The 25498-nt window shown below is 34.4% G+C and overlaps 1 pseudogene; it reads right to left on the minus strand.

The window, feature by feature from the left end:
* On the minus strand, nucleotides 1-1672 carry LOC120126029 (annotated as a pseudogene).
* Between the last annotated feature and the right edge of the window lie 23826 nt (nucleotides 1673-25498).

The raw sequence follows: 25498 nt of genomic DNA on the forward strand, positions 1-25498 counted from the left end.
TATTAGGGTTCTCTACAATGATACTTCTCTGTATATGCAAGAGAAGAGTTTGAATTTTATTTTATTTGCACTTCAAACAGATGGAAAAGGATTCAGCCGAAGGACAGGGACACACATCAATGGATGAGCCCTTGGAAGGGTCAAACCAGGTCCTTCCATATCAACACTCCCGTCATCAACTTCCCAGTCAAAGCATTGGATCATAGCAGCAAGGCTCGTCTGAACAACATCCAACGCCATTGTGGTCCCAGGGCATGATCTTCTCCCACTCCCGAACGGCAACAACTGAAAATGCTGCCCCTCACATCCATCTGGCTCTTCCCACTCCCTTCAATAAACCTCTCCGGCCGGAATTCAAGTGGCTTTTCCCAGTGATTCGGTTCCCTACCGATAGCCCAAACATTAACGAACAATCGTGTCTTCGCCGGAATTTTGTAACCTCCGATAATACAGTCTTCGGTCGACTCCCTTACGATCATAGGACCGGTGTGAAGCCTTAATGTTTCTTTTACGATGGCATGAAGGTATGGGAGATCGATTATATCTGATTCTGCAACTATTCTCTTCTTCCCTACAACACTATCCATCTCTTCTCTAGCTTTCTCCATTATGTTTGGATGATTAATGAGCTCTGATAAAGCCCATTCTGTTGTTAATGCAGATGTGTCGGTTCCAGCTGCAAATAAGTCCTGGGAAATTTTATAAGGCCTGCTGTCAGTAACTCTAATGTGAAAAAATTAAGAGTAAATTGAGGTGAAAGAAGGTTACCAGGATGAAGGCCTTTATGTTTTTCTGGTTAATCTCATCTCTGAGTTTTCATCTTCTGATATATCAAGTAAGATATCAAGTAAATCTTTTATTGCACCTCCATTGTCGTTTCTCTTCCTTGCTTCTTCATGTTCCTTTATTATTTTTTCCATCATCGAGTCAAACTTATTACGAACGTGCTTGATCTTTTTCTTCATTCCTTGCAAATCCAGATTCTTACAAAACCAGATGAAATCCGACAGATTAAACCGTCCCGTTAGCTCAGCTGTTGCTTCCACCAACTTCCTTACCTCTTCGGCCTCATCTTCATTACCGGAACATGTTTGATTCATTATCATTCTCGACACGATGTTATTTGTTAGCCTCACGAGCTCTCCTCTGACATCCACTTTTTCACCTGCACTTTCTTTTTTCTCCATGAAACGCAAGAACCGCCTTAATTCTTCACCTCTAACCGGGAAAAACTGCTCCAGCATCCGGCCGCTTAACAGTTGAGACATGCAGATTTTCTTCATGAACTTCCAGTACGGCCCGTATGGAGCGAAGGAGAAATCAGCGGAGCCATACGTAAGGTAGTCGACAGCGGTTGTTATGGGTCGGTTCGAGAAGGATGACTCGTGTGTTTTGAGGAACTCCTTGGCTATTTCCGGGGAGGATGCCACAACACATGGGACAGAGCCGAGACGGATATGCATCAAGGGTCCATGTTTGGTTGAAAGCTTGTGAAGGGCTTGGTGAGGTATCGGTGCGAGAAGGTGGAGGTGGCCGATGATTGGTAAGGCCGTCGGGCTCGGCGGGAGACGATAGGCCGTCTTCTTCTTGGAGAAGATGGTTTTGACCAAAATGAGAGACGCTAACCAGATGAGGAGAAGTATGATGTAGGTTTGGATATCAGCCATTTTTGAAACCTCTGTAAATCACTTAACAATGGGAACTTTGATTTTATAAGTAATAGGATCTTGGACTTCCATTAATGGGTGTTTTTTTTATTTTAGTTCTTCTTGTGTTTGAATAACGGGTGTTGGTCTGCCGTGACTGGGTCAGTGGCCGTCTTCATGTGGCGTCGATGATAAAGTCAAAAGCTATCGGAAAGAACATCTTTTGTCTTAATGCTCGGAGCACTCTTTCTTTCGTTCTAAGCGTAGGTAATACTATTCGTTACGTCTCATTTTCATGACTTTCTACTCCATTTTCATTTTCAAATGATTAGGCTTGAATTCTAATATAACAAAGTCATAAATGAAGGAACAAATGAGGTAAGAGAAATTAAGATTAATTTTCTAAATAATAATTACGAAAACTTCAAACAATTTATACATTTAAATTAATCATAAATTGAATAATTTATATTTTTCATATATTTTATTTTTAATAAAAAATTATTAATTAAATTGAAAATATTCAATTTAAATATATATATATATATATATATCTCATAACTTTATAATTGTGAAAAAAATATTAAATTTAATTTAAAAATATATAAATCTTAAATTTAATTTTTTTAGTCTTATACTAACTAATGTATAAAATATATGCAATTGATTTTCAAATATGAGATTTGCTTGAACATTTTAATAATCCTATGTTTCTTATTTGATCTATATTTGAATCCCTTCAATTTTATTTGTAACCCCCTCAGACCGATACGGATAACCCGATCCGATCTGGAGTGTCACATTAGGGCCACCGGAGCGACCCACTGTAAAAATAGCGGAAAATTTAAAACTTTTTATCATAACATGTAAACTTATAAAATCATTTATCAATATGCAGAAATAAAACAGATTTTCAAACTCATATATATACCAAAATACAATTACATGCCCCCTAATCACATGTACCATACTCTACAAGCAACGCCAGAAGAACTCCCTTACTTATGTTGATAGTTGTACTGGTACAATCGTTTAACCTGCAATGATGAGTAATAGAGTGAGCTTCGGAAAGCTCAGTAATACAGAACTACCAGGTGATGCTGAAGAAAGTGCAGATACAGATAAACATAAATTTTCTTATTGGTTCTGAACATCTATGAATTTTCATGCAGATCGGAGATTCTACTGATATTTCAGATAGTAACGGATAATGAGTTTTCAGTTCATATGTAAATATTTCGGATGTCTAGGTTCAGAAGATTAGAATAGGTTATCTAGTGTGTTCCCATAGAACCAGTGAAGAGATACAAATCTTTTCTTTTTAAACAGTAGTAGTTTAAAAACATATTTTTATTCAAAAACCATATTAATCCCTCCAACCAAACTCTCCATAATGTGTAGGTTCCCCTGAACCATACACCCACCTACACACCAAGTAAGGACTTACCCTGAGCACAAATCAGAGGAGCATGCAGTAACGATATCTTCATCCAACAACACTCTCCCATAAAACGTTTATCAAAAATCATATTATTCCCTCCAACCAACACTCCATAATGTGTAGGTTCCACAAAACCTTACACCTACCTGCACACCTACTAAATTCCATGATTCCATAAATCAGGAAAAATTCATATTTTCCAGTGAAAACAGAAAACCAGATAACACATTTCAGATAACCATAATTCATAAACCAGTAAATTCCATTATTTCATAAATCATGTACAATTCATACTTTTCGATGAAAACCGTAATCGGAGATCACATACCATGTTGCCATGGTTCATAAACCAATAAATCAATACTTTCGTTAAACTCATTTGAAATGTATAAAACTGTCATGTAGTACATGTGGAACACACTAGAGGAGCTGAAAACAACTTATTGTGCAGATATTCTTCAGAGATACTGGATCATCTTATTGTGCAGAAAACAAGGATCTTCAGTTTACCGATAGAATGTCAGAATTTAGAATCACTAGAGGAATAGTTCAATAACTAACATAATAATCAGTTATTCATAATATAACTTGAGTTGATAAGGAAGAAACGAAGATTCAGAACATTTATGGTTTGTGTCGATCTATCGGAATATCGAACAACTCGAGCTGAACAATTCCTATAACTGATACTTATCGACTGGCCAATCCATTACCCTTCCAGGCTATTTATTCTTTAATACAGAAAATTATTGTCCAGAGATCATCTTCGGAATCATCGCTGAATAGATCTTTCAATGTCTTTATTTATTTCATTTTCACGCTTCCACAATATCATGAAATGCTGACGTGCTTGATTTATAGTTCATGACCCATAAGAACATTACATCATGTCTGTTCATTAATGTTTCCAAACTCATCCAAATCACTTACTTAATCCTTAGTCCTTGAGGTTACTTAGTTCATTTAGCATTCAAGTCTATTCCGGTTACTTCGGGATTTTTCAGAGTAATACAGACGTTTCTGAATTTCATATACATATTGTACTTTCGTTCAATTCAATTTGATCTTCGTGGTTGATTTCTCTAACGAATATTCATTTCTTAGTACCGAATGTGATCCAGAGTTGAGCTGAGTTGGTTACTTCTAAAATTATCATCGATCCATACTTAATGAGACGAACACACATTCAAGTGGTACTTATATCATTCAAGTAATGATATAGCACTAGCGTTGGTTGACCACTTAAGCTGCGTTCCAAAACTTTTAAGAGCAGTAGAACTTCCATATTTATTTGGACTTCTTAATTAATCCAATACATTTACTTAGTTTAGGACATAAGGGTATTTTGGTCATTTTGGTGCTCAGTTTTATTCCATTCATTTCAGAGCTCGAGGATATCCAATCATTCCTGAGCTTAGTACTATTCTTGGGTCATTTCCATTCCAGGGTATTCTGGTAATTTTACAGATCCAATGTATTACAATCATTTTCTTCTGTCCGATCTTATTATCGAATTCAAACTTATCATCTACTCCAGTCATTTCAAACAATTCTGGTAAAATAGCACCCCCAATAAATTATTCTTCACTCGGAGATTTCCAGGTCAATTGTCTTCTAAGAAGTTACGAACATGTTATCAGGAATTTTCTGTACAAAGACAGGATCTTAACAATCAAATCCGTACTTAATCGAGTTAAATACGAATCCTCAAAGTACTTTCTCATTCAGGGTCAACTCGGACTATTTTACCTCTCAAGGGCATTTTTGTAATTTATTAACCAGATAATTTCGGTATTAACTATTAAAAAAAATAATATAATTTAGAGATCCTATGATTAATTGCTTTCTTGAACATTCTCTGATCTTGAAATGATTTCCTCAACAGACTTCTAGTATCTTGCACAAACTCTTTTGGGGTTAAAAACCGGTTATCCAAATTTTCTAAGAAAAACTAGCATTTCTCACGCACATCTGAAATTTTATCAGATCAATATGTCTTTTTAGAGTTATTAATCAAATTCCAGGGACAATTCTTGTCATTATACAACATAAGGGTATTTTCGTAATTTATCACTTAAACTGTATTCGGTTCGAATCCATCCATAATCATAATAGACCAATCATATATATATATATATCCATGCATTTATCCATTATCAACATGTTCCATAAAACATAAAGAGGTAGTAATATATTACCTCGATTTTTTGTGCCATACTAATCGACCATTTAAACTCCATTCGAACGTCCTCGATCTTGAAATCAACTTCAAATATTTTCCTCACGATCCAGGCCATCAAAAATTACTAACTCGCATCCAAACAATTTCCCTCGCCATAAAGTTAGCTTATTAGAATGTGAATAGTAATTTAATGAACCAATTACTAAAACTAAAATATTGTGAAGCCACTATACTATTTAATTACTAAAATCAGGGACTAAATCAAATTAATTTAAACTATTTAACTAAAGATAAAATTATGTAAACACTTATGAACAAGGTTAAGTTCTCACCAATATCAAAGGACTGAGCTTGCGATTTTCCCTTTAAAATCATTTACTTGTTTGTTATGGTGATTCACGTGTGCATCAATCACTCCATTAAGAAATTCATCAACTCCTTGGCCACTTTCTTGGCTTTAGCTTTGAATCCATTGACATGGCTTACCCATGCAAGCCATGGAAGATAATCCCCCACATCTGAAGTACTCAACAACTCTGTAAACTCCCACAAAAACTTCTTGAGCTTGCCCGTATCTTCACTGCACTTTCTTCCCAAAGTTATTATGCATATAACGTTGTTCGTAGTCATCGAAAAGAGCTCGCTTAGATTAACTAGCAAGCCGAAAGAGCTAGACTTTTAATTTTTTTAAACGTTCTCCAGTGCTAGAGTCGTTTCTTCTTCTATTATAGCCCGATAAAATCGAACCCTTTTGTTACTTAGAAGATTCAGTACACATATACTTCTCATCTTCCTCCAAAACTCGTCGTAACGTGCAGACGCGACGTCTTTGTAGTCGTAGAGAAGTATATGAAAGAAGCTACGTTTGGGTCTATTTATGAATATGAGATCATGAGTTTTGGTGATCTCATGGGTAGCACCAGCAGAAGACACGACAAGTACGGGGACATTGCCGAAGTGGAGTGACATGAGATGGCAGAATCGTCGAGCTAAGACATGGAGTGAGCGAAGAGGGTAGCAGTCGATATTTCTTGCCAAAGATCCCACTTCTTTTGATCACACCAAATAACCTTATACCTCTTCACAACAAAGTGGAAACCCCAGCAGCTACCCAGTTGAAACCTATCATTTGTTTCACCTTGTTTTGTTCTTTACGTCTGTTAACAGCGCAAACTAAGGTAACCGAGAACTCAAGGCTTTGAGACTTGTTCACGAGCTGATGCATGCTCAACTTCATAGGTCTTTTAACTGGACCATTTACTTCAAAGGTCTTGTAATTCTGGAAAACTATAGGAACCAAGCACTGTTTTCGAACGTAGTGGAAAGAAACATATGTGATAAAGCCATGTGCATGATATGGTTCAAGGAGAATACTTAAATGCTTACCTCCAAGCATATTAATATGTTGGTAAAATAGACTGCTGCAAAACGAGGCATTAGCATTGACTGGAAAAATATATATTGAAATATGCAAACAAAGAACCAATTAACCGTGTTGTGGTATTAACCACTGCCTTAGAAACGAATAAGCTCCAATGTGTGTAATCGCTGCAGTAGGCGGACCGTCCCCCGAGGTTAACATGGTCGCTCCGAATTCCGTACACCCGAAACCGGAGTGGACTGCTGGTGGTATTGCACTTCTGATCGGAAAGCACGGAGAGAACAACTTTAGAAAACACGTGGAGAGTGAATTCTAATTGTAAAGAGTGTGTGTTGAGAAGTTGAATTTAGCTCTGTATTTATAGGCTAGAAGTAAGGGTAAATCCATCCAACAAGAAAATCAAATTAAATTTGATTTTAATTCTGAATTTAAACCCTTTTTGTAACTCCTCTTGATGAATCTGGCTCAAAAAAGAGTCAATGTTCATTGCATAAAAATTAAACAGTTATAACTCCTGAAATTAAATCAGATAACTCTTGTAACTCCTGATATTAACAGCTTGTCTCTCCCATGAACAAAGCTTGAAATCAGTCCAGATACATCTTAAATTCTGATTTAATTTAGGAAAATAACAGTTTAATTTATTTAATTTCAGACAACTAATAATCAGTTATTATCATCTGAAATATTCGAACTTTAACAGTCTCAGTAGCCTATAAATATCGGATGAATCTTTCACATTTTTCATTTAATCTTTCGGAGAAAAATTCTTTATGAATTTTCTCTAAAAAGATAGTATTCGTGAGGATGTGTCAAAGACACATATTACCATGCCTTGTTCTCTATCACTCAACAAGGAAATGGAGAATGTGAACCTTAAATACCATTCCCACTAGTATTTCCAACTATATGTGGGATTGAGCATTACCAACATTCCCCCACTAATGCGAAAGAATTCTTCTGAAACTCGAAAACAATCTTTCCAGAAGAGCAATAACGAGATTAGTTGCTTAAGCACTAGTGAACGTATCTGGAACTAGTACATAGTGATGATGAGCAATCCTTCTCTTAGATAAGTGAAACTAGTCTGTAACTTTCTAAGATGGGGGTAAACTCATAACACATAACTAACCCCTTCATCCACCTGAGTCCTCGATGTGTAAGATATATATATACAAAAGTATATATTTGGCCATCTTACCTCAGGATTTTAGTAAGTGTGCTAGAAAAATGGCCCAACATTTTTCATAGAAGGCGACTAACCCTTCTCGCTTACATAGGTTATTTCATCAAGTTTATCTCGATATAAACCACCCTTAACAGGGATATGAAATAATTAAGAGCTTTTATAAAAGCTCAACCTCACAAAGGGTATGGTGACTTTCTTCAAGTTCATTATTAATGAACCACCCAAACTCTGGGCTAAGAAATCATTAAGAATAAATATTAAACCTCATAATTTGGTGAATTCAATATGTCCTTCTCACTAGGAACTCCCATTCAATATGTCCTTCTCACTAGGAACTCCCAAACTCTTGGGTTTGAATTTATTAAGAGTTTAATAAAACTCATCCTCTCAAGCAGTAAGTTCATTTAGTCCTTCGCGATTAGAACTACCCACTCAACTCTGGGTTATGAACTTATTAAGAATAGATATTCAACAAAAATCGGTAAATTCATCAAGTTTTTCTCACTAAGACCACCCAAAGCATGGGCTATGAATTTATTAAGAGCAATTAAGCTCATCCTGGGCATGCACATTATTCATCATAGGGATAGGCAGTAGGAATGTGCACTATAAGTTTTTCCATGGTTTTGTTTGACCACATGGAACTTATATAACTAAGTTGTGTATCCACCATGAATTCCTCAACCAATAGGCTTTAGGCCCATCCCCCTTGACGAATCTAGGACCAAGGATCTGCTAGGTTCCTTTCCGACTTCACATACTCTAAAGAAAGCACTTCATTCTTTATTAAGTGTCTAACTGATTCATACCTTATGCGAATGTGTTTTTTCTTACCATTGTAAGCTTCATTTTTAGCCACACATATCGCAACTTGTGAATCACACAATAAAGAAATCTGAGTAGTCGGTCTTCCCCACAATAAAATATCTGCTAACAAGCTTCTGAGCCACTCGGTTTCTTGCCCAGCTAGGTCAAGAGCTATAAACTCTGACTTCATGGTAGAACGAGCAATACAAGTCTACTTTGATGATTTCCACGAGATTGCTGCTCCACCTAAAGTAAAATATATCCACTCGTAAAGCTTACCTCATCATTATCAAAAACCCAGTTGGCATCACAATATCCTTCCAGTACCGCAGGAAAGCCAACAAACTCAAGTTTCCAATCCAAAGTACCCTTAAGATACTTCAGTAAGCGTTTAAGAGCAATCCAGTGTTCACCACTCGGATTATGAGTATATCTACTTAGTCTACTCACATCATAAGCAATATCAGGCCGAGTATAGTTCTTTAAGAACATTAAAATTCCGATTAATTTAGCATATTCTGTTTGGGAAACGCTACTTCCTTTATTCTTAAAGAGATATATGCTAGTGTCACAAGAGTTCGAATAGGGACGACATCAAAACTGTCAAATTTCTTTAACACTTTCTCAAGATAGTGTGCTTGACATAAAGAAAACCTCTTTCCAGTAATTTTGACTCCTAAGATTACATCAACTTCTCCCAGATCCATCATCTCAAATTAAGTGGACAAGAAACCGTTTGTTTTGTTAATGGACTCAATGTTAGAACTGAAAATCAACATGTCATCAACATACAAAACTTATGATGATGCAATCAGTATCAAACATCCTCGAATATACGCAAGCATCCGAACCATTCACAACAAAACCAAAACTAAGTATAGTTTTATGAAATTTCTTGTACCATTGTTCTCATATAGATCTCTTCATCTAGATCTCCTTTCAAAAATGCAGTCTTAACATCTATTTGATGTACTCGCAACTTATGAATGGAGACTAGTAAAAATAATGCACGGATCATTGAGATGTTCATAACGGGAGAGTAAGGATCAAAGTAGTCTAAAACAAACTTTTGAGTGAACCCTTTGACAACTAGCCTTGCCTTATACCACCAGATCAAACCATCTGGTCTCATTTTCTTCTGTAAGATTCATTTGTTACAGATTGGTTTAAATCCTCTAGGCAAGTAAACTAATTCTCAAGTATGATTAGACATTATCGATTCTAGTTCATCATTAATAGCGCTTTTCTAGAAATAGTATCGATAGATCTTATAGCCTTTTAGGATCCTCTTATAATATTTAAGCTATATGATCAGAAATAGAGTCTAAATCATTTATCTCATAAATAAAGGAAGTGATAAAATTTGGTCCAAATAGCATTTTACTTCTTCTAGTCTCGAAATCAATTTCTTGAGAAGACCTAGCAGGAATACTAGAAGAAGTTGATAGAATATTTTCTATTTAAGTTTATGCATTTAATCTACATTTTAAGACACCCCCACATTTCTAACATTTTAGGATATCCATAAGTGTCTTGTAAAACGTGTAAACAAATACTCACTCACACTAGAGTAAAGTTTGTTATGAGTTTTAGCCATAAAACTATATTTTAACAAACTCAAGTTTTGTTTACACATAATTCTCAAAGTTTTGAGAAGTTACAAATCATTAAGATTAAAATGCATAAACCATTATGAAATAGATAATCTCTTTTCTTTCTACTACCTAGGAAAATCACTTAAAGAGATTTAATAGCTACAACACACTTTTAGTAGCAATAGTGTCTAGCATATTCTCATTCATGATATTCAACATATTAGCCTTAAAGAGATCATCATATGTTTTATTTACTATGACTAAATTTGGTATTCCACTCAACCAAATTAATATCTACTCTTTTAACTTCTGCACTAAGTTTTAAGAGTTTTTATCTTGTCATAGTATTTTATAAATTGGAATAGTGAGCATAGTAATGAACAATGCACCAGGTAGGTTTCTATGAAAGAGAGGTGGTGCACTAGGCACGCTTAAGTACCAAGTCTTCATAGAACCAATCCTAGACATGCACTTTCATACTCATCACACTATTTTCCAATAAATTATTTATAGATTTTCTCTTTCTTAAGGCTTTCTTAAAGAATTATGCTTGATACTTTTACTCACAATAGTATCTTATTAAGCATATATATTTTTGGCCTCACACTACCACCTTAGCCTTAGTAGTACTACCTTACCCTTTAATAGTGGTTTTATATCATTTCATAGTATCCACTGAGTTTTAAAGACTATCTTAAAGGCTCATGCAATCTAATTCATGTATTTAAAAGGCATGAATTAACATGCAACAAGTATAAATAATCTGACCTCGCAGGTAGAATCACAATTCCAAATAGACTTATTCACCATGCATACAACTTCATTCTTTGCATCATCATTTTTAATCAACATGATCCCAAAATTCATCGTGACAATCACTTCATCTGAACCAACATCTATTTTGTATCTTCTGAAGTCAAATGAAGAATATACATGGCTAGTCACAAAATTAATTTACTAACAATAATTAAAATAATTTATTGATAGTGACAAGATCCTTATCTTTAGGATTTGGGTTCCTTATCTTCAAGAAATTATGGAATCAAACCCGAATTTAATAACTATTCGGTTTGAAGAATCTTCTCGTTCAACATCATCATCTTCGTGATTCTCCAAAATTACAACTATCATGTTGTCTTTAATAAATTTCTCAAATGAAATTATTAGTATGATAAAAAAATTTATAATTATTTCACCTTGATTTTCAAGTGTCATACTAATTTCCTCAATACATAAATAAATAATTACATATCTTCTCATGAATCAATAATCACTATTCACTTAACTAACACATGATAGAGCATGTAAATATTATTCAAAGATTATCATATTGATGATGTATTAATATAATATTAATCTCTCAAACCACATGATTAATATATTATTATGCATTTATAAATGCAAACAATGCAAACGTCAAAAACATTTATTTACATAAGTTACCATTATAAATTTTATAACTTATGTACATCCATTCTTCACAATAGCATTTAAAGTGCTGTAATTTCTAATAAATATCTATTCACAACTCACATGAATATTTTTAATTTTTTATTCAAATATTAATCCATTTAAAATTCAAATGAATCATCAATTAAAAAATACAACTAATGCGTACTCAACCGATGTACATTAAACACCAACGTTCCAGATTAATCATGATAACATATTATCATGCACAAAAGCTTATAACACAACATTAAAACTACAAATTAATAATAAAACTGTTATCATTTAAACTTTATAAAGCATTTATTATAGGACGTTGATTGTAGTTAAAATATTTATAATTGCTTTCAAATGTACCTAACGTATATCCATCTTAAAATCATTAAGTATACTGTTACACCAAATAATAGCTAATATTTAAAACATTGAAAGCACATAAATATTAATAATTCAAGCATTAAAACATAGAAACCACTAAAATTCATGGCATCGTCACTTGCATCAGGCTGTATCGAACCACGATAGTAATAATCTATATCAAAATATTACGTACCACTTTGATGCAAGGTTAAACCGACATTTGAGTTCACACTTACAAACTCGAATCCAACATGTAGTTTCATCGTTCCTTTTACAAATATCATGCAGCAGTTCGAATTCGTTTCTAAATTGTTGGTAAAATAGACTGTTACAAAACGAGGCATTAGCATTGACTGGAAAAATATATATTGAAATATGTAAACAAAGAACCAATTAACCGTGTCGTGGTTGTAGACATCAAATTTTTTATTTTATTTTAAAATTTATTATTATTATTATAATTATTATTATTATTATATATTATTTATTAATATTACAAAACCCAAATCGAGGCCCAATTACAAACTTGGTGGCCTAGATCCAGAAGCCCATAACAAACCCTAAACCTAATTTAGGGTTTGTATCATCCAACCGCCTCTTCAACTACCACGCGGCGCCTCCTCTGCTGCCAACACCACTGCCGACGCTCCACCAGTGCCACGCCTCCGATGAAGACTCCAGAAGACTCAGAGCAGCCGCACACGTTGAAGTCTAGAGTGAGTCACCACTATAGTTTGGTGACTCACTAAACTTTGCCCTATTATCCGGTCCGAAGAAGACACTGTGGTGGCTATAAAAGCTACCACCGAACCTGCAAAAAAAGGGGAGAGGAAGGACCGGAGATAACAAACAACAGCAAGCCAAACAAAACCCATAGCAACAAATCAAAAAGCAAAGAGAGAATAGAGTGAGAAAACTTACCACCGAGGAAGCTACGCCATAGTCAGAACCTTCACACGCCACAAAAGAAATTGAAATACCGAGAGTATTTCTGTAGATCTAGGTAACTACAAGGCTTTTTAGAGAAAAAGGACACCGGATTCGTCTTTAGGACATTCGGATCTTTATTTTGGGAAATTTTGAAATTTTTCGGCCACCGACAGCGGTGGCCGGTGGTGATTGCCGACGCCGTAGCACGGCTGTCGGGCGGTGGCCTCTCTCTCAGTTTTAGAGAGAGGCGAGAGAATTCTGGTTCTCTCTCAGTATTGAGAGAGAAGGGAGAAAAGAGAATGAGAGAGCTGGCCCTTCGGGCCAGCCATTTGGGGAATTTATACCCCTTCCCAAACGACGTCGTTTTGGGAAGGGGTATATGCGTAATTTACATGTATGGCTAAACCCTTTCCGTAGCCATCCGAGTTTTATAATAATTCATTTTAGTCACTAAAACTAACTTCTAAATGTTCTAATTCAGTCTTTGAATTTTATTTTATTATGTTTTAATCCTTACCAGTATTAAATAATATATTTAGGATAAATATCATATTTAGTCCCTATTAATTTTAATATTTCTATTTTAATCACTGATTAAATAAATAATGGTTAATTACACTACTAGTATTTATATTTTATGATAATTCTAATCATGTCTCTTAAATATTTATATTTTATAATTTGATCATTAAATTTTATATAATCTTAATTTTAACCATAAGTTTTATTATTTTTAAATTTTTAAGTTCATATATTTATAAATATGATCCATTAGTTTTTAATATTATTACTTTTAATTTTTTTCATTTTAATTATTGTTATTTTATTTTATTATTACGTTTGATATATGTTTAAATTATTATCTTCATGATAATTTTATTATTATTATTAAGTTATATAAATATATTTATATAATATTTATTTATTTATTCTATTTGTTTATTCAATAAAAATCATATTTATAAATTTAATTTTATAAATTACTTTTAAGAAAAATAAACATATTTTGATATGTATTTATTATTTAATATCTAAGAAAAGAGCTGTCTTAAAATACCTAGAAGTCCTTTTCTGATATTCTTAAATAAATAAATGTCATACTTTTATAAATTGTATATATTAATCTATTTTTTAGATAAATGTTTTAATATTTATTTATTTTTTAATATCAAAGGAAGGAGCTGTCTTAAAATACCTAGAAGCTCTTTTCTGATATTTCTAAATAAATAAATATCTTATTTATATAAATTAATAAATTTACTTAAAATTATAGTAATAAATTTAAATTAAATATATTTTGAATTTTTAATTTTTAATAATAGAGACAATTTATAATTAAAAAGTACCAATTTTGGGCGTTGTAGGGGTGTTAATCCTTCCCTAAACGTAACCGACCACGAATCCCTTTTTATTATTAAAAAGAACGATTTTTTGGTTAAAACGCAGATCAGTTTATCTTTTAATTGATGTTTTCTTAAAAACTCTTTTAAAAGATATTTTTTAGGTATTCGACCTACCTGACCCAAAAGGCCGATGGCGACTCCCAAATTATTTTCAAAACCATTTATTCACATCACTTTTCCCGTCAAGTAAATATTTCGTGCCCGGACGAAAACCGGTTACGACAGCTTGGCGACTCCGCTGGGGATTGGTCAAACTTTAAAATCAATTATTAATTGTCTCTATCAATTAGAAAATTAAAAATTCATATATTTAATTTATAATTCTTTCTTTTCAAAATTTTTTTATATACTTATTATTTTCATAGTATTTATATATTCTTATTAATATTTCATTTTATTTGCAAATATTTTATTTCATTATTTATTTTTTCTGTCAAAGGTTTGAACATTTCTCCTCACACACAACACTTGCATTGCATAACATAAAGCTCTATAATTGAGTTTGTCCCTTTTAAGTGGGAGTGAAAGCGACGTCTTCGTGAGAATTTATTCTCCGTGTCAGACCTAGCAAGTAACTTTCGGGGTTCATATGCTCTATGTCTTCGTGAGAATTTATTCTCCGTGTTAGTCATAGAGAAATGTATCCCCTCGAATTGAACTCGGTCCGTTTAAGTCTGTAATGGACTAGAATTGAGGGTTTGATAGCCCAAGGGGGCATCAACAAGGACAGTTCGAGTACCTTTACTCCTAGAACTGAAAACTTGCATATAATAAACCCTAGAAACTCTCCCGATCTGAAACCATACCGAAATTTTGTCAGTAGGTATACACAAAGGAGAAATAAGCTCTAGCTTTTAATTTATTTTATTTCCTTTTCCTGAATAAATGCATGCGAACTAGAAATCGTGCGGTTAAGTTAAATTTTCCAAACAAATCATGGAACTAGAAAACATGAGGTTAAGATTTATACATTGATAAATAGATTTTTTTAGTTGATACTAACTATTCTATTTTTTTTTCATGCATATTACATTGCTCTAATATGTTCATATTGATTTCTTTTGTTTGCATTACATGATCATGGCATAACCAAAAGGTGTTGGCTTGAAAGACTGTTCATCATATTGGAAAGAAATCGTAAATGGACAAAAAGTTTTATGATCAAACAAAATATGATACGACCAAGGAAAGACATCCTGAAGAAACTACGAGGATCGAGGGAAGTTCTGCACACAGAGAACCGGTTATATTAATACCAAAAGTAATCCATAAAGATTCTGCCAGATTGATACCAAAAGCAATCTATGGTAAGAGTATCAGTCGGGACATTCAGAGTAGTGGAGATTTTTATGAAGCTCAAGCATGTTATTTGAAGGACTTGAACGACCAAAACGAGAAATTGAGCACATAAATGAAAACCATGCATGAAGATTTTCAGAAGATCAGTCAAACCTTTCAAAATACTAGCCTAGGAAGTACCCCAGAAGAATGGATAACAGGGGTTACCAAGCTGAAAAAGAACTGCAACATATATGAAGATCTTGTTCAAGAACTTCTTGGACAGAAAAGATCTCTTACAAGGGAAAATGAGCAACTCCGAGAAGTGACACAGAAAATGAAAGAGAATGTCATGGAAGAGGTTGCAGTCCAGACAAGCAATATGTCCCTTAAGTTGATAGACTAATTTGGCTTTGGAGAAGTTAGGAATGAAATATATCCCTATATGTAAAGTTTTTTTTGATGTACCGAAACTTTTGCGTTCAATGAAATCTGTTCTAAGATGATCACTCTTGAGTAACACCTTTTCATATATGCATTTGTATTTTGCATTTGTACATTTTTACGTTTGTATTTACATTTACATTTTTAAATTTACATCATGCATTAAAACATATTTAATTAAATAATAATGTTTATTTATTTTCAATATCAAAGAAAAGGGCAGTCTTAATATAACTGGATGTCCTATTCTAGTATTTTAAATAATTTACATTTACATTTTTACATTTGCATATTTACATTTGGCATCTTTGCATTTGTATTGCACAATTTGTATTCTTGTTATTACATTCACATATTTACATTTGCATTTGGCATCTTTGCATTTTTTATGTCATAATACATTAAAACATTCATTCATTAAAATAAGGATTTCAAACGAAGTGATCTTGGTTTTTCCTTGAAGCAAGAACGCTCAGCACGACACAAGAAAAATGTCTAAAGAAACTGAAGATAGGCTAGCCAAATTTGAGATAAAGCAGAAAGAAATACAAGAGGAATTGAGGAGCAAGTTGGCACAAATCGAAGCTAATTCTCAGATCGATCTACTGAACAATATGAAAGAAATGATTGATAAGCATTTGACTACTGGAAAGAGTCTTGTTGAAAACCCCACAAATTCTTTGGGTGTTACACCTGTTCATATTCCTGAGTTCACCTCTGTACCCCAGGAAATTCAGTCACCAATTTATTTTGTTGTTAAGAACTCACCATATCAAGCTGGAGCATCGTTCCCCACTGATTGTCCTACTACTTCTGAGTTGAAGCCTGATGAATTTTGTAATGAGGTCCTTGACCTAAAAAATCAGTTGAGAAGGAAAAATTCACTCAACTACTGGAAAATATAGAAGATGTGATAAAATCTATAGAGACAGTTGAGACATTTTATGGGTTTGACGCCAAAGAACTAAGTTTGGTCCCTGGCCTGGTTATTCCACCAAATTTCAAGGTTCCAGATTTTGAGAAGTATAATGGGACTACATGCCCTTCATATCATATCACTATGTATTGTCTTCGTATGACTGGCTATGTAGAGAATGAAAAATTGTTGATCCACTGTTTCCAAGATAGTTTATCTGGGTCTGCATCCAGATGGTATAATCAGCTAAAACGTACTCAAATACGTTCTTGGAGGGATTTAGCTCAAGCTTTTTTGGGTCAATACAAGCACATGACTGATATGGCCCCTGATCGAACAATGTTGCAAAGCATGAATATGAAGTGTAATGAAAGCTTTCGACAATATTCACAATGATAGAAAGACGTTGCTTCTCAAGTACATCCACCATTGACTGAAAAAGAGTTCACTACTTTGTTCATCAGCACATTAAAATTTCCTTATGTTAATCACATGATAGGGGTTGCCCCTAATAATTTCTCTGACATCATTATAAGTGGAGAAATCATCGAAATGACTATCAAGAATGGCAAGATAAGAGGCTCTGACAATACTAAAGTCAAGAAAGAAGCTGGGGTTAATACAATGAGGTCTTATTCAGTAAAACATGGTGCCAAACCTTATAGAGTGATCAAGAAGAAAAAGAATGTGCAGGGATTTCAATTTCCTCCCTTCCACTGTTCGAGTGAAAAATTGCATCAAAAAATGCTCTAAGCCAGATCAATTACTCCACAACTTGATCAATCACAATGGCCTCCAAATGAGAATTGGACCTATAAGGAAGTTCCTTGGATAAATCAGACTGGAATTTCAAATTGTTCAGCTAAGGTTCCTGGTAACCTTGAGGGAAATTTCCAAGATCCTTTAGAGCAAACAATTCAAAAATATAAGGTAAAAAAAGGGGTGAAGGTTCAATGTTCAGAAATTGTTACTTCAACAGAGACTAATGTGACCAAATCCTGCAAAGAAAATGGGAAAAGAAATTAAAAGGCTCCCATGGATGTAATTCGAGATTGGCCTATAGGTCTAAGAAAGAATAAGGCATATATAACCCAGAAGACACCTCAGATACATGTATCAGATTTTCCGAAAACCAGTAAGGCAAAGGACAACTTAAGAAATCTGGTTAATATTACCCCAGTTATAGCTGAAATGAGCATTCAGAACCCCCTCGATAACATGAGAGCATTCATTCGTTCAGAACGATCAAAGAAAGTGATAGCCTCACGAGCGAGAAAAACTCTGAAGGTGTTTCAAGAATCTATCTCAGACCTGTACCCTCATTTGGTTAAAAGTCAATACATTACACCAAGATTGGTGAAGATGTCACCAAAGCCTTATGTCCATTGCTATGATCAAAATAACTTCTGTAATTTTCACTTGGGAATATCTGGACATTCAACAGGGAATTGTTGGTCACTGTTAAAGGAAATAGAGACGCTCGTCGACAAGGGAGTCTTGACACAAGAAACGATCAAGGAATGAGGGGCAAATAAGGATAAAAATCCTGGGCCAAGTACACACCCAATAATAGATGAGTAATGATGCATAAACAAATGGAAGTGTTATCTACCACTATAGTACTTTTCTATTTTTAGCATCTTGTTTGAATATGTTTTTGTTCCTTTTCTTTTGGCAATAAATAAATATGTGTTTCTTTTATGGTTATGAGCAAGGAGTCAAATTTTAATCTTGAGATTATTGAGTATCAAGTAGATTAAATATTCTTTTAATTTTTCAAGAGTTATAGATCTATTGGCAAGTGGTAAAATTATATCTTCAATATCCCATCCAATGCCAATTACTCAAACCAAATCCTGACACTACAAAGATTCTGAAGAAATGTCTCCACCTGTTTTTACACCTACTCCAGATGTTTACCTTTTCGGGTATAGTTGATTGATGATACTACATTCCACCATATACATGACTTCAAAAGTCACACATTTGTCTTTTCGAACACAAAACCATCATAAACCAAAAGACCTCAAAAGAACCAAACTTTCAATTATCCGTGAATCTTACTACAAGAAGAGACGAGATGAGGCATCAGGGACCAACTCATTGATGATAATTTCGAGTGATTAGGGCATACTCAAAGAAGAAGGGGAAAGTGATTGATTGAAAAAAATATATCATGCATTAATTACATTTTTTTCATGTAAATAAAGTTAATCTTGAATATTCATCCCCCTGTGGATACCTCTTTTTACAAAGGTTTCTGTGTTTGAGATGATGAACGGCATTGTTTCATTTATCCTTTAATATATATATATATATATATCCTTTGTTGTCCCCATTTGAGCCTGAATAATGTTTCTTCTAATTCAACCCTAACCAAGGATCACCCTCTACATTGGGGGGCAAGGTAAAGGATATTGGCTCACAAGAATAAAGATTGTCAATACAGTTTTATTACGAAGACAAGTTTCCATGAAGTCATGAAAGTTTTGAACTACAAAGTATGTCAAATACAGAGTGCTTGAAGATCAATCTAATCAAGAATAATGGAAAACCTCCAAAATGCAAAAGGAAAAGGAGGTGCTCAAAGCAATTGAAGTATTATACTCATCCAACAAAGAAAGAAGAAAAAAAAAGAAGAAGAAAAAGGAAAATTGAATCAAGATGGGTGACTTATTGAGCCTCAAGTTACAAGGTTGATCAAGTACGAACAAGAAGAGCAAGAAATGCTGAAGATATGAGAAATTGGAAATGAATCCAAAATTTGGCAGTCTAGAGGGATCCAAATGATGGAAAAATCCCCAACAAAGCAGATCCAAGTTAAGCAAGGCAAGATTGATAGCATCAGAATGAATTGATCCTTGGTTTGATTACCCTTAAACACTTATTTGGGCCTTTTTATCCTTTTCTTTCGTAACCATAAACCATGGCCTACGTTACGTACCTGAAAAGTCCATTCTAATCATACATGGATTTCTAAATAAAAGAGAATATCTTCAGAATTCATTCCGCCTCTCAAGATTGATTTTTATTTGCAAAAATTGGTTTTTAAAATCTTTAATGCATGATATGAAAAATGATAAAAGGAGGGTTCAAGATATAAATTTTTAAAAAAACATCTTTGAAACCAAAGGAGGATTCGAGTTGAAAACCTGAAAAGGCGGCTTGAATATTGAATGGTGCAACAACGACATAAGAGACGATCTTAAGCTCTTAATGAAGCACCACACATCTCAAAAACGTTCCTGAGATTCTGGAAACGAGAAGCATCTCTACAAGATGAGCATAACAACCATTTCTTCAAGTTAGTGGAAGCCCGAAGCGACATACTGAACCAACTTGAAAGAACCTACTTTACCAAAATCAACCTACACCTCAAATCAGTCAATAATTTTGACACTTGCCATAGGACTATGATTTTTGAATGATTTAAAAGTGTAGTTGATTTATTTGATATTCATTAAACTCATTATTTATGATTCGATTATATTGTGAACCTGAAAGGGGTAATACTTTGCAAAATTCTTTCATTCTTCAATAAAGAAAGGAGAAAAAACATTTTCAAACAGTACAGTCTCAAATGAGGAAGGTCCTTAAAGCAATTGTTGCTTATTCTACCTCTGTTGTAGAAAAAGAATGAACGAAGCCAGAAGAATGAAGCGCTTCACATTTTTAAAAGCCAGTGGTCCAAGAAGCCAGAAAGTCTGGAGAATTGAACTTGTGACACTCTCCTATGACATTAGCAATTCATCAAGAAAGATTATCGTTTATCTCATGCTGAGGGCGATAAGCATCACCAGACAGATTATTTTCCCCAACCATCAATTCATGTTCTCTAGAAGATTACATCATAAAGCCATTAACAAGTCACTACCTGCACTCTGGTTATACCGTGATGCTGGCTCAAGTCTTGATACATTATTGCTACTTCTTCTATGCTGATCATTTTCTTTGTCAAGATGATATTCATTATGTCCTTCAGAAGATTGCTAAATTTGAATTTGAGGACTTATGGCACAGAATAAGACATTGGAACAGAATCTACCCTTATAGGCCTTTTATATAGGGTAACATTGGTTACAGGATTCCAAAAGTTGAAGATGACAAATTTTACTGTCAACTAAACAGTTCCATAATTCGAAAAGAGTGGGATATATTGAAGCAGCATAAGAGACAGTTTGTTGTAGCAATCATTGCAAGTAAATGCACCAACAAAAATCTTCAAGCCCATCACAATGATGTTTATTTCTTCCAGTAAGGTTGTTACGCTGGATGCCACTTACAACAAGGTCGAATTCGACAAAACTACTCATCAATTGCTCCAACCGATCATCATTCAGTTCTTGCACATCTGTTTTCAAAAGTATGCCAAGATAGTAAAAGGCAACTTCTGCATCATTGATCCCAGAGAAAAGAGACAGGACATTGATACCACCATGGAACATGTCTCTATACAGATCCTTGTGTATGGTTTTTAGGGAAACCTAGAAGCATTTCCACCTCATCAGATTCAAGTGGAACAATTTTATTCTTTTCAACCCATACCAGATTCCATTTTCAGCACTCATCAAGAACATACTTCTGGACACTCGAAGGTGGCTCGTTGTCATAAGCTTCAAGAGCCTTACATATCATTTCTGTCAATTTGGCACTTCCTGTACATGTTTATAAACAGTTCAACTTTGTTCTTGGATCCCAGGAAGGCCATCATTTCTTTGTCAATGGAAAAGCATCAGCACATGGAGGAAGCAGAATAAGAGAAAATATGTTCTCAATTGGCAGAATTATGAATATAGCCCTTTCAGTGTAGTAGCATGAAAATGCTTCGAATCTACAAATTCTGGCTCTACATCAAATAAGTACTGTGATATTCCAGTCCAAACATTAACTGGAGCAAGTGCCATGTGCTCATAGTAGAAATAAGAAGACTCAATAGCATCTTCTGGAAGTGTTCTTTGAGTTATCTGATCTGGTTTGGTATGAACCCCAAAAACCAATCATTGGATTTGAAAGATGAATTTGCTTATAGTAGAAATAAGAAGACTCAATAGCATCTTCTGGAAGTGTTCTTTAAGTTATCTGATCTGATTTGGTATGAACCCCAAAACCAATCATTGGATTTGAAAGATGAATTTGCTCATAGTAGAAATAAGGAGACCCAATAGCATCTTCTGGAAGTGTTCTTTGAGTTATCTGATCTGGTTCGGTAGGAACCCCAGAACCAATCATTTGAATTGAAAGATGAACTGCATGATCGTTTTCATTAAGAAGCTTTTTTTCAAGCTTCCTATACTTTTTCCTTTTCCACAAATCATAGCCTAAGTTTCGCCTTTGCTTGTAATTGAGATCATTGCATAATGGCTTCCTATCTTCTACCATAAGAAGTACGTCAGTAACCTTAGCCATTTGATCAGCACATATAAAATCTGTCAATTCTGCAATTGATGAATCTGAACCACATCTCTCCATGGTTATTGAAGCCTCAGCCTCTGAGAATCCCATTTTTGTCAAGTATAACAGTTTACTCTCCTCATCAGAATTAGAATTCATGATTTCCTCGATATCAGAAGAACTATCAATAACTGTGAAATCATCCTGAAAGATCGCTTCATAATCAGATGAGTTGTTATCAGGATCAACATGTTCCATGGGTGCGGATTTTTGATGAGCTTGTACCATTGTATATGTAGTCTTGCCATTGCATCAGATTACTGTTTGCATAAATTGGTTTTTCTCCCACAGAAAAGTATATTTCAGAGATGGCCTTCACTGAAAGATGATAAGCCACTATGTCAGCCTGGAACGGATTACCAAGCTATTTTTACTACTCTGTCCGACTAAATCCCTCCAGATACAGAAAATGGTCACCTCATTCAGAAGACACATATCTCAGACGTTTCTGTCAGAATGATTGAGTACTTCTTAAGTTTGTGACAATATTAAGAGAATTTCTCCAGTTACTTAACAATATTATTGTTTAGTGACACCAGAATGAGAGTATTCAGGATAAACATATTTGGAGCACGAATAAAGCCACAAGTATCCACCACAATGTATTGTCAAAATTGAACCTTGTAGGGATCATGATATTCAAGTCAAACAGACGTCGAGAGTAAACCAGAAATAGAAAATTGAGGCATCTAGAAAGCCCAATTTAGACAGATCTAGAGGGACATATTGAAGGCCAATTTCAACCAGAAATAGAATATTGGGGCATTTTGAAGGCTCACAGCAATATGAATATTTGGGCATTTTTGGAGGCTCATCTCAACAAGAAGTAATGTTGAGCACACTTTTAACATCTGTATCAGCAAATGTTGGGGCATTTTAAAGGTTCCTTCAGACATATCCATGTTGGCATTTTGAAGGCTTAGATTAACAAGAAGCAAATATCGGGGCATGCTGAAAGCCCATTTCAATCAGAATTAGGACTGTTGATGTATTTTTGAACGATCGTATCAGCAATTGTTGGGGCATGCTGAAGGCCCACATCATCATGTGTCAAGATCATTGACTTGAACAGATATTTCCAATGAGACAGAAAGGTATGAAGAATGAAAATGGTGAAACAATGACAATGAAGCTGACTATACATAATTGCTTCGTTCATCAGACAGTTACATTATGATCATGTTGTTGAAAAAATATCTACTCAGCAAATATGTTTTCAAATACCCAATCTTCTTAACCATGTGTCACATGATAGCGTGTTCCTTGTTAAGCTACATCACAATCGCATGAATAAAGATGGTCCCTTTGTAGACCATTCGATCCAAGGATCAGTTCCTCGAGACCTCGAAATCTGAATTTGGCCTTTTGTGTGTCGGTGATGATTGGAAATATTTCTTTGAGATTCCTATTATTAAGCTGTTTTTCACATCAGTTTTTTGCTTACTTGATGACATTGAAAAGGGAGACTCGACTCTCCCTTATATTACTGTTATTCCCGTTATTATTGGGATCATCATTGCTAGCCAGGGTGAACTGAGTTTTCATCTATTTTGGTTTTATCATGGGTGTTTCATCCCCAGCGGCAAGAATTCCATGAACCTCTTCCTGTACATGGCCCCTATAGCTGATATGTTTCTAATTCTTACAACGCTCATTACAGAAGAAAACGTGATCAGTATTATATTTGCCTTTGCCCGATATGAAATCGTGATCAGTCGGTATCTCCTATTCAATTCGAAACTAGTACATTTTGTGAATTTGACCAACTTTTTGGTCATACTAATATCACACTTGAATCTCCACTGAGTTTTGCTCTCAAATGGTCTTATGATATCATTCAAAAGCTTTGAACACTAGGCAAAGAGCTTCAATGATTAAGAAATCTTGGCAGAAGCCACAGAAAAGGATGAATGTGTTGTCAAACGCTTTATGAACGTCTGAGCAAAAACCACAAGAAAGGATGAATGTGTTGTCAAATGTTTTACAAACATCTGAGCAGAAGCCACAGAAAAGGATGAATGTGTTGTCAAGTGTTTTACATCTCGACAGAAACCATAGGAAAAGATGAATGTATTGTCAAATGTTTTATGAACCAGTGATTATGGTGCTGAACCAATGTTGTGATCATATGGTTTCCATTTTTGATCCAAGATAAAGTCTGTCTTCTTCAACCCCAAGATTAGAAGTTGAGATATGATGAAGATTTCTTTCCACAGAAGGAGAGCTGAAATTTTAACAACAAGAAACTATTAGAGCCAACTAAGATCAAACAATAGGTTGTTGTTAAACATCTTTACATGATATGGTTTGAGTTGCTTTGTTCGAGATCCAATTAGATGTGGAGACATGAAAGGAATTGGAATAAATCCTCCTTGTGATATGTTTCGAGAGTCAAATCAGAACAGACTCTACTCTCCTAATTAATCCCTGCTGAGTCAGGCATATCTATATCTACACTCTTCAAAGATGATAGATTCTCTTTTTAAAGATGACAGATTCTCTTTTCAAAGATGAAAACTTTATGGGATTTCTACACAAGTCCAAACAAATAAAGTTGGTTTTATCCAAGACAAAATGGGGCATTAAGGTCATAATTCTGACTACGACAAGAGTTCCACAAATGAAACAATTCTTCTGAGACTTTCATGAAGCAAAGAATACATAAAGATACAAGTTGATCAGATGGTTCTTCAGAAATGCAAGCTTGATAGCATAAGTTGCTACACTGATATCCAGAGGTGACCCTGGCAATAAATGATGAAGTGGAGGAAAACCGAGTTCACCATTTTGAAGTCAAATGAAGATTGCATCAACATTCATGCATCATATTTAGACATTTGCAAAATAGGAGTATTTTCATTCATTTTATCAATGTTGAATATTTGACAGGAATTTCAAAAATTTTAGAAAAGATTCAAATCCATCATCTGATGGATCAGCTTTTCTAGAAAAAGTTCATAATGAGAAGAACTCATCTGAAGAAGGAAGAATAAATTCATAATGAGAAGAATTTATTCAACCTTTTG

Source organism: Hibiscus syriacus, unplaced genomic scaffold, assembly GCF_006381635.1.
Source record: "Hibiscus syriacus cultivar Baekdansim isolate YM2019G1 unplaced genomic scaffold, ASM638163v2 tig00110450_pilon, whole genome shotgun sequence".
Taxonomy (NCBI): Eukaryota; Viridiplantae; Streptophyta; class Magnoliopsida; order Malvales; family Malvaceae; genus Hibiscus; species Hibiscus syriacus.